This window comes from Pan troglodytes, chromosome Y (assembly GCF_028858775.2).
Source record: "Pan troglodytes isolate AG18354 chromosome Y, NHGRI_mPanTro3-v2.0_pri, whole genome shotgun sequence".
Lineage (NCBI taxonomy): Eukaryota > Metazoa > Chordata > Mammalia > Primates > Hominidae > Pan > Pan troglodytes.
Window position 1 is genome coordinate 6,957,498 of NC_072422.2, and position 10,184 is coordinate 6,967,681.

The following is a 10,184-nucleotide window of genomic DNA, read 5'->3' on the forward strand; positions in this document are numbered from 1 at the left end:
CTTCATCCTCACAATGCTACATTGTAGATGAATGAAAACACAACTTCATAACATGAATAACTCACTTGAAAATCAAAGTTGGTAACTTCTCCCTTTAAAATTATTTGCACCCTTACCCTATAAAAATTGATGATCTTATTAAAATTTTGCCAAGAAAATACTTTGTCCTTGCAGATTAGTCTGTTAATTGTAAGAATGATGGACTGTAAAACTTCTAGAACTTCATATATTTCATTTCTTTAGGTTGGATAATCAGAAAAATTAATTGGTTTAGTTATTTGGGTACAAATATTTTATTTTTTTTATCATTTGATGATTTATTAAACCTTTAAGCAATCCCCTGTCTGAAACTTTAGGCTGTTGTTTTATGTTTTATATACTTCACTTTCCAAAAGTATGAGGTCTAAAACGTTCACATTCACATCTTCAAATAAATCTGATCGGCTGATAGTTGTAACTCATGCCTATAATCCTAGCACATTGGGAGTCTGAGGAGGTGGGTCAGGATTTCAAGAACAGCCTGGCAAACATGGTGAAATGCTGTCTGTACTAAAAATACAAAAAATTAGCCAGCTATGGTGCACACGTATCTAATACCAGTTACTCAGGACGCTGAGGCAGGAGAATAGCTTGGACCCAGATGGCGGAGTTTGCAGTAAGCCAAAATCGAGCCACTGCACCCCAGCTTGGGCAACAAAGCTACGCTGCATCTCAAAAAAAAATTGATAAAATCCCAACTATACTAGATTATTCCTGTTTGTAAGAACTTATTGCTAAACCGTTACTTATAGTATCCATTGTCAAATCTTTCAAGAAAAAATTAACATGCGTAACTCTCAAGACAAAACACATATGTTCCACTATTTAAAGTAGGAACATTTAATTTCATTATGCTATGCACTTGAGAAACTTAATTGGTTCAGTTTTGATTTAGGTTAAAAAAGAAAAGTTTTCATTCCCAATATCCCCCTTCAGTCACAGAATCCTTCATGTAGAATGTTCCAGATGTCTTAAACTTTAGTATCAACCACATCTAATTATTTCCTTTGACCTGTAATATTCCTCTAAAAGATAAATGTTATATGGTGAGGCAGACAGTTGTGTAGTGTTTCTGAAGATTTCTCAAACATTTTAAGCTTGTAATTTTTTAAAGAGAAACACAGCCTAATTAGAAAACTTATGCAGCTTGCAAGGGAGACATAACATATGCTTGATCTTGTATCTACTTATGTTCAAAGAAACAAAGGAAAATGTTCAAAAACAACACAATTTTCTCTCCTATTGAATTTGCTTTTAAGCATGTGTAGCTAAGCAGTAACATCAGGCATTTTGCATTACATGTAAAATTTCTTTGTGAAAAATTTAATGCAGATATTACATCTAAACAAAGAGTTTTCAAATAGCATTAACAAGTATGAAATTACTTTGAAAAAAATTCCTTTTCCTCTGAATATCTCAGAAAAATTATGGAGTAAGTATCTATGTCTCTCCACAAAACCAACATGTTGCTTTGAGTGGTATGCAGGTAACAATGAATAAATAACATTTCAATTTTCGATTTGCAAAGAAGGTTTGGTATGCAATAACTATTATTTTGAATACTTGCTTTAATATTTACTTCAGTCTCCTTTTTCAGATCAGCTTCTCTTACCATCTCCTGTAGATGCCACATAACTTGAGCTACCATATGCTTCACGGGGAGCAGGGTGCACTCTATCCAGAGAAATTAGATTCCTTTGATCTTTTCTGCCAACGTGCTCATGAAAACAGGAATAAAAATCACCGCAGTGTCTTGAGTAACTCTCCGACTTCTGCTATATCTATCTTGTGTATTGTTATAATAATGGCGGCTTCTTCCACCATAAGACATCCGAGGCCCTTGTGCAGGTGGTGCACCATGAGAGTTCCCTGCAGGGTTGATAAAATAATGTTGGACTACATCCAAACATTTTTACTGCTACCACTAAAACATGAATTAGTTAAAGTACTATTTGGAAATATCTGTTTTCCTCTGCCTTTGTTGCAGGATATTAATTATGCCTGCAATAGTCAGAAGGTTTATTTAAAAGAAGTGTAAGAGTAGTATTTTGAAGCTTAACAAATTTAATCCGAAAGTAAACGTTGAGTCACATTTTCTGAACACAAAGTGAAGTTCTCACCTTCATATCATTTAATATGCTTTATACTCTTAACAATATTCAATATTTAAACATGTTATATTTGTCCTTTATATTTTTCCTTAGAAGTTCATTAAAATAATGATCTGATCTAATAAATATAATTCTATAATTTATGAATCCATCCTGGACCCTCATCATATCTCTGAATTGTATCTCTGTAAGAACTTCCACTTGGATGTTCAGAATGATCTCTACCACGGGCCTCACCATAGCCATCCTGATCACTAAATTGGAAAAAAAAAGTTTTCTTAATGCCAGAATAAACAATTTAAGAAATCTATTTGACAAATCTGGAAAACCTTATGGTACCTATATTCTCTAGAGGAATGTTCAACCTGAATAGAATGACCATAATCATGGTATGCATAGTCTCTAGGTCATGGAGCATAATCCCTGGTTTCTGGGGAACTTGGATGATTTCTGTGTGCATAAGTTTAAGCTAAACAAATTTTAAATTTTCAACTTCTAGTATCCAAAACATAACTAACTTACAACTTAAACAAAATTAAAAGGCCAAACATCTAAATAGATATTTCTCCTTATAAAATAGACACCTGAAAAGCACATGGAACAGATACTCATAATCAGTCATACAGAAAACGCATTTCAAATCCCAAATGAGATACCATACTTCACACACACACTGGAATGGCAATAAATTTTAAAAAGCAGGAAATAACAAGTGTTTGAGAGGATGTAAATAAATTGAAACCCTGATACAATGCTAGTTGGAACGGAAAATGATGCAGCTACTATGGAGAAATGTGGTGGTTCCTCAAGAAAACAAACATAATTATCACAGGACCAAGCAATTCCGCTCACATACACCCAGAATTGAATAAGCATACTCAAACAAATATTAGTGCATAGAAATACTGCCATGGAAACAACACAAATAAAATAATGGGTTAACAGCTTATGGAAGGAGTAAAGTGCTGTGATGTAAATGAACCTTCAGGACATCACAGATGTGAAAAGTGTGTAGTGTTTGAGCCCATTAACATTAAATGCCCCCAACCAGGGGTTCAGAATTAGAACACAGATTGGTGTTTGCTAGCAGCTGAGGAAAGGGAAAAAATGGAAGGCACTGCTTAACTGGTAGTTGGAGGTTTATCTTGGAGTGATGAAAATGTTTTGGAACTCGATGGAGGTAGTTGGTGTGTGACACAGAATGTATTAAATGCCACTTAACTGTTTACCTTATAATGTTTAATTTTGTTATGTGAATTTCATCACCACAAAAACAATCAACTGTTTTTTAAAAATTTTCCTTTACCTATCCTTAGTTGCATAACCGTCATCTCTTGGTGACATATGGTTATTTGCCAGGAAGAGATTGGCTTTCTGCGTGGAGGACCTCCATAATTCTCTCTTCCATATGATATGGGACCTTTAATATTAAAAATGATGGAACATTATGAAAAGAACACTATTTTCTGAAACACTATTTTCTCTTCTCTCAAGCAACTTTTTAAAATTATTTCTTCTATGTCCCCATTCCTCATTCCTTAAATTGCTAGACAGTCATGATACTGTGAATATTTCTTATGGCTTTGGATAATCTCATGGCTCCTGCAAGGCCAGTTCTTCTAAGGAAGCTGAAGCCAAACATTAATTCATAGGTAAAAGTTCATTTGTAATGGTTAATAACTACTTAGTTATTATTTTCCTTTTTCCTTAGTTATTATTTTCCTTTTCATATGAATTACTGATTACTACTAATGGCACATGGACAAAGGTAAAACAATAAAATTCTTCACTGATTTTAAAGTTTATGTACATTGTCCTTTCTCAGCTGAAGAAGGTAAATTTTCCCTTGTTTACTTCATCTCACACACAAACACTGCCACCTTTGAACAACTCCATGCTAAATTTTTACATAAAAGTTCTCCTTTATCTCTAAGTGGTTGGCTTTATTTTAAATGTTGACAAATTAAAATGTACTAGAGAAGATATTCTAATGATGACCAAGATTTCTTTTATTGCAATAAGCAATTCTATTAAAGGGGAGATTACAACATTGTTGCTATTTCAAAATAGAAACTCAGTTGAAGAGTGGACAAAAAAAATGGGGCATATATGTAAAATGGAAAAATCCGCTGCAATAACAAAGAAGGAAATCCTGCCAGTTGTGACAATACATCTGAATCTGCTGAATGTGTACATGCCACTTTGTTAAGTGACACAAGCCAGGTATCAGAAAGGCAAATAGCACATGACCTCATTCCTATAAAAAATCTAAAAAATGGACCTCACAGAGGTAGTGACTCCAATGGTTGGGGTGGTGTTTAATGGAGAGGGTGCACTGAGGAGATGTTGGATCAAGAACACATATTTCTAGTTAGAAAGGAGGAATGCTTAAAAACCTTTTCTACAGCATGCTGACTATAACTAGTGATTAACATATTCTTTCTCTAAAGAATCCTAAGACAATGTATGTCAAGTTTTATCACCACAAAAATGACAAATATGTGAGGTCATATCTGTGCTATTAGCTGCATATATCTAATGCCTAATGTATATGAGTTTTTGAACATCAACTTTTGAGTTATAAATATGTATCATTTCATAAAAAAATTTAAGAAATAAAATGGTATCTAATTAAACTAAAGAGCTTCTGTACAGCAAAAGAAACCACCGTCAGAGAGAATAGGAAAACTACAGAATGGGAGAAAATTTTTACAATATACCCATCTGACAAAGGGGTAATATCCAAAGTCTACAAAGAACTTAAACAAATTTACAAGAAAAAATCAAACAACCCCATCAAAAAGTGGACAAAGGATATGAACAGACACTTCTCAAAAGAAGACATTTATGCAGCCAACAGGCACATGAAAAAGTGCTCATCATCACTGGCCATCAGAGAAATGCAAATCAAAACCACAATGAGACACCATCTCACACCAGTTGGAATGGTGATCATTAAAAAATCAGGAAAGAACACGTGCTGGAGAGGATATGGAGAAACAGGATGCTTTTGCACTGCTGGTGGGACTGTAAACTAGTTCAAATATTGTGGAAGACAGTGTGGCAACTCCTCAAGGATCTAGAACTAGAAATACCATTTGACCCAGCCATCCCATTACTAGGCATATACCCAAAGGATTATAAATCATGCTGCTATAAAGACACAAGCACACGTACGTTTATTGCAGCACTATTCACAATAGCACAGACTTGGAATCAACCCAAATGTCCATCAGTGATAGACTGGATTAAGAAAATGTGGCACATATACACAACAGAATACTATGCAGCCATAAAAAAGGATAAGTTCATGTCCTTTGTAGGGACATGGATGAAGCTAGAAACCATCATCCTGAGCAAACTATTGCAAGGATAGAAAACCAAACACCACATGTTCTCACTCATAGGTGGGAATTGAACAATGAGAACACTTGGACACAGGGTGGGGAACATCACACACTGGGACCTGTTGTGGGGTGGGGGGAGGGGAGAGGGATTGCCTTAGGAGATATACCTAATGTAAATGATGAGTTAATAGGTGCAGCACACCAACATGGCACATGTATGCATATGTGACAAACCTGCACGTTGTGCACATGTACCCTAGAACATAAAGTGTAATAATAAAAAATAGTAAAAATAAAAAAATACAATTTTTAAAATGCCTTAAGAGAATAAATGTCTGTGAAGTATTTTCTTATAAAGAAGTGCCCATATATATACATATGTGTGTGTGTATATATGTATATATATAATATATATGTATATATATAATATATACATTATATATATAATATATATACATATATAATATATACGTATATATAATATATATGTATATATATTATATATAAAATATATGTATACATATATACATATATAAAATATATATGTATACATATATAATATATGTATATATATAATATATGTATACATATATATAATATATATATATATCCCAATGTAGATAATCAATTGAAATATAGAAATTACAGGCCTGGAGACTATAGTCCATGAATTGAAACCTTCACTGCATATTTCAAAAGAAGACATGAGGAGGCAGAAGAAAAAAGAAAAAATCTCAAAGCCATTTTGGGGCCCCGGGTCACACATGTAATCCCAGCACTTTAAGAGGGTGAGGTGGGAGGACTGCCTGCACTCAAGAGTTCTAGACCAGCCTGGGGCAACATGGGCCCAGTCTAAAAAGTAACTAATTAATTAATTAATATGTAGCTGGGAGGGGTGGCATGCATCTCTAGTGTCAGCTATGTGAGAGTCTGAGTTGAGAGGATCACATGAGTGTGGGGTGTCCAGGCTGCAGTGGGCTGAGATCATGGTTTTGTTCTCTAACCTAGGATCCAGAGTAAGACCCATTCTCAGAAAACAAAACAACAAAAAAGAGTCAAATTAGGTAAATTAAAACTATGTAGTGTGAAGATAATAAAAATAAACAAAACATCATTAGAGCCTATGTGACCCAATGAAAGAAACCAGCTTTCAAATAACAGCCCCAGTTGGGGAGAACGATAAGAACGGGCAGAGAGAACACTGTAAATAGTAATACACCTAACTCCTCAAATGAGTTAAAAGACAGGAATGTACAAAGAGTACTTCCTTTGGCCTCAAAGCCCTTAATAACAAGTGTCTTTTTCTGAATCCCTGACATAGATTCAGCTCACCTGAACCTCTTGGTGAGGTTCTCAGTCTATGATCTGCCCTTTCTATATGTTCTCATCTTATTTCACATCACTTATCTATAGCAGTTCATAGTCATTCATGATTCTTTGACATTGTTTGGCACAATGAAGAACTCAGATATAAGTTCATTAAACAATAATTTATGACTTCATGAAGAAATTCTGTATACACGATGTTTGTTAAAAGGATAATACAAAATAAAAATGTAGGGAGAAGTACATTTTCTCTGTTTCACCATTGCGCTTGTGTTTACACCACATGTAACTATGAACTACAGCTGCCTCCTGGAAAATGATTTTACACAATGCCTTGAAAGTTCTCTTTCCACTTTAGAGACCATAGGCATAACCCACTTTTTCACTTTTCCACCTTTCGGATATACTGAGTGGGACGACTGGGATCCATCTGAATTTTGGCTTTACTGTAATGCCCAGTTATTCTTTTTTTTTTTTTTAACACTGTCATTCCTAGATAGGCCTGAAATAAATGGTTCATTATGGCTCAAAAAAGAAGTCATCTCCTTCAGCTGAGATTCTTTATAAGAGGAATTTCATCCAGACATGAAAACAATAATCTGATGCCACTGCCCACAGATTCAGAATTACAAAGCAAATTCAGAAGAGGATAGGAAGATAGTTGATACAGATGGAGAGAGGGGAGTGGGTAAGAAAGGGAAGGAATAAAGGAGGGGTGTAAGGGAAGGAAAAGAACAAAGGAAGGGAGAGAGAGTGATAGATGTCCAAAGACACAGATAGAAAGTCTGTCATGGTTGTAGAGATAGGTGTGTACAAATTAATACAGGCAGTGTGGAAACATGTCTGACAGACAGAGACATAGGTGGAGTCAGAGGAAAGATCCAAACCCATACAGATATACAAACACTTGGCAGTTTAAACATGAAAAAACTCCAAGACCCTGATGCTAGAAATAACAGAGGTGTTTCAGAGTTACTGAGGCAGAATGCAAATTTGTCAGAGACCTTAGCATCTGTGGCCCATGTGAACGGATATTCAGTGGAAGCAGCATTAGACTGACTGTATAATTCAGCACGATCTCTGATAATGCCTAAACAATGGAGCACATGTCAAATCACTAGACTGAACTGCATGTAGGATATGAGGAAGAAGCCCAGTCAGCAGCGTTCACTCGGTTGGGTGGCCAATATGGCTCAGCCACCAGCTCATGGCAAGCCCATCATTGTAGACAGTTTCTAGTTTGCTGCCTGCCTTGGGAAAAGCTCTTCCCCTACCACAACTTTAAAACAGGCTAGCTCAAAAACTAGCCCTGGCATCTACTTACAGTCTTTTCCTTATCTATTTACCTCCTAGAAAAATCATTGCAAGACCATTTCCTCAACATTTTCCTATGCATTAAATTTGGTGCAAGACCTTTTCAGACTACCTGACTATAAGCAAGTCCCCAGACATTTCCCAATCTGAGTTGCCCTGAGTGCGCACACCAATCTACTGCCCCACTCCCACTATAGGGTTACTGTAATGGACCATAGTGCCCTTCGACCAGCACACAGTAAAATAGAGGGCAGCTTGAGGGGGCCAAAGAGTTCCCACTCTTTTCAGGAATAATTTGTTGAGAAAACCTGTTTCTCATGTGTTTGTGGGTCATGGGGACAGTAGTCAGAAGAGGTCAAAACTCCTGCTCCAGAGCCTCAGCTGTCTGCATGAGAGCAGGGGCAAAACTGAGCTATAGATTTTCAAAGCTCATCTGCTGATACCGAGCAGAAGGTGTGGAATGCATACTGAAGGCAGCACAATAGATTCATGGACTTCTGACTGTCAAACCCTCTTTCCTGAAACAATATAGCTCTTCTTACAGAAGCTGGGCTGACCACAGTTCATACAGGACAGGAATGTTAGCACTCTATTAGTGTGTCTTTGACAAGGATGCTCATGTTGTAACTGTTTTATCTGGGAATGGGGAAGAAAGTTCTGCACCCAACTCTGAAATCCTCCTCCTCCATCCATGACAGAGGCCATCCCTTGTCCTGTGCATAGACACAGATGTTCCTGGGAAGCAGCCACCCACTCGAGAATGAATGCTGTTATGTTTTGTTCTCCTGTGTGAGGCTTGTAAGACATGCTCTGCAATTACATTCTCTTTACATTATTAAGCTTATGCAAAGCATGCTGAAAAGGCCACAGAAAATAAAAGGGCCCTGGGCTCCAGGAACAATCTGCAGTGCCCATCACTGGGGAGTATAGAGCCTCACTAGAGTTTGCATGAGCACAAAGTGCCTTGTAATGGTGTTAGCTACATACAATATTGGCTCTTCATCTAACAAGAATCTTGGAGAAAAGCTTAACCCAAATAAAGATGTAAACATCAACAACAGTGTCTGTATCCTGGACCATCAACTGACACAAAGTCCATGCATGGATCCTCTGGCAATCTTCTATTACACAAATCCACCAACCTTCCCCTCACTTTTGCATGTTTGTGTTTTCCCATAGTCACCTATGCCAGAAAAAAAAAAAAATAAGGCGTACCCTGAATGCCTTCCCACATGCCTCTGTAACCTTTCCAATAGTCCCTCCAGATACCTTACATGCCCATTTCTTCCCACATTGATGGTACCCCTGGTCCTGAGAGGCTGATTGTTCCAGAAAAGGATTATGCATTCACCTTTAAAAGCAGAACATGTGATTTCAACATGGAAGTGAACTTTAAGATTTCCATCATCCTGTGCTATCTTAATGTGTTTGATGATACCCAAAATGAAGGATTTTGGAGTTACCTTATCCCAGCAAACTGGGTCCTGGATATCTTAGTGGCCAGTAACCCCTTTCGATGAACTACCTCTGCTTCCATAGGGTGAAGTAAGCCTCCAGGTAAACTGTCTTTTCTTTAATGTAGCTCCCCAACTCTGTATTGTAGGAAGAATCCCCAAACATTCTACACCCATTCACTCTACAACTTTAGAGGCCTAGCTCCAACACAGACTGGTCATTTCCATGAAAAGACTAAAACATATGGATTGATCAATTCATTATGACACATGAATCCGGGATGAACATACCCACACACACAGACACACACACACACACACACACACACACACACACACACACAGAAACACACAGAGTCACATATCCTTAATAGTGTTTATTTTTCATTCCATACAATCCAAGTTTACCCCCTCTTCCTGTCTGCGTTTTTTTGTGCCTGGATCTGTTTTTCCTTTAGTTCGTGTGCATAAGACCATACTGAGTACTGACATCCTGCATACTGTAGTAACTTTGTAGGGGTTCTGCTGTTTTAGGTAAAGGCTGATGCTCCATCATATTCATCTCAAAATCCAGAAGTCCCCTAGAGAAACAC

At 36.9% G+C, this 10,184-nt stretch overlaps 1 pseudogene; it reads right to left on the reverse strand.

Annotated features, from left to right (window-relative positions):
* Positions 1 to 1,607: 1,607 nt before the first annotated feature.
* Positions 1,608 to 9,674, reverse strand: LOC107971280 (RNA-binding motif protein, Y chromosome, family 1 member B-like; annotated as a pseudogene).
* Positions 9,675 to 10,184: the final 510 nt, after the last annotated feature.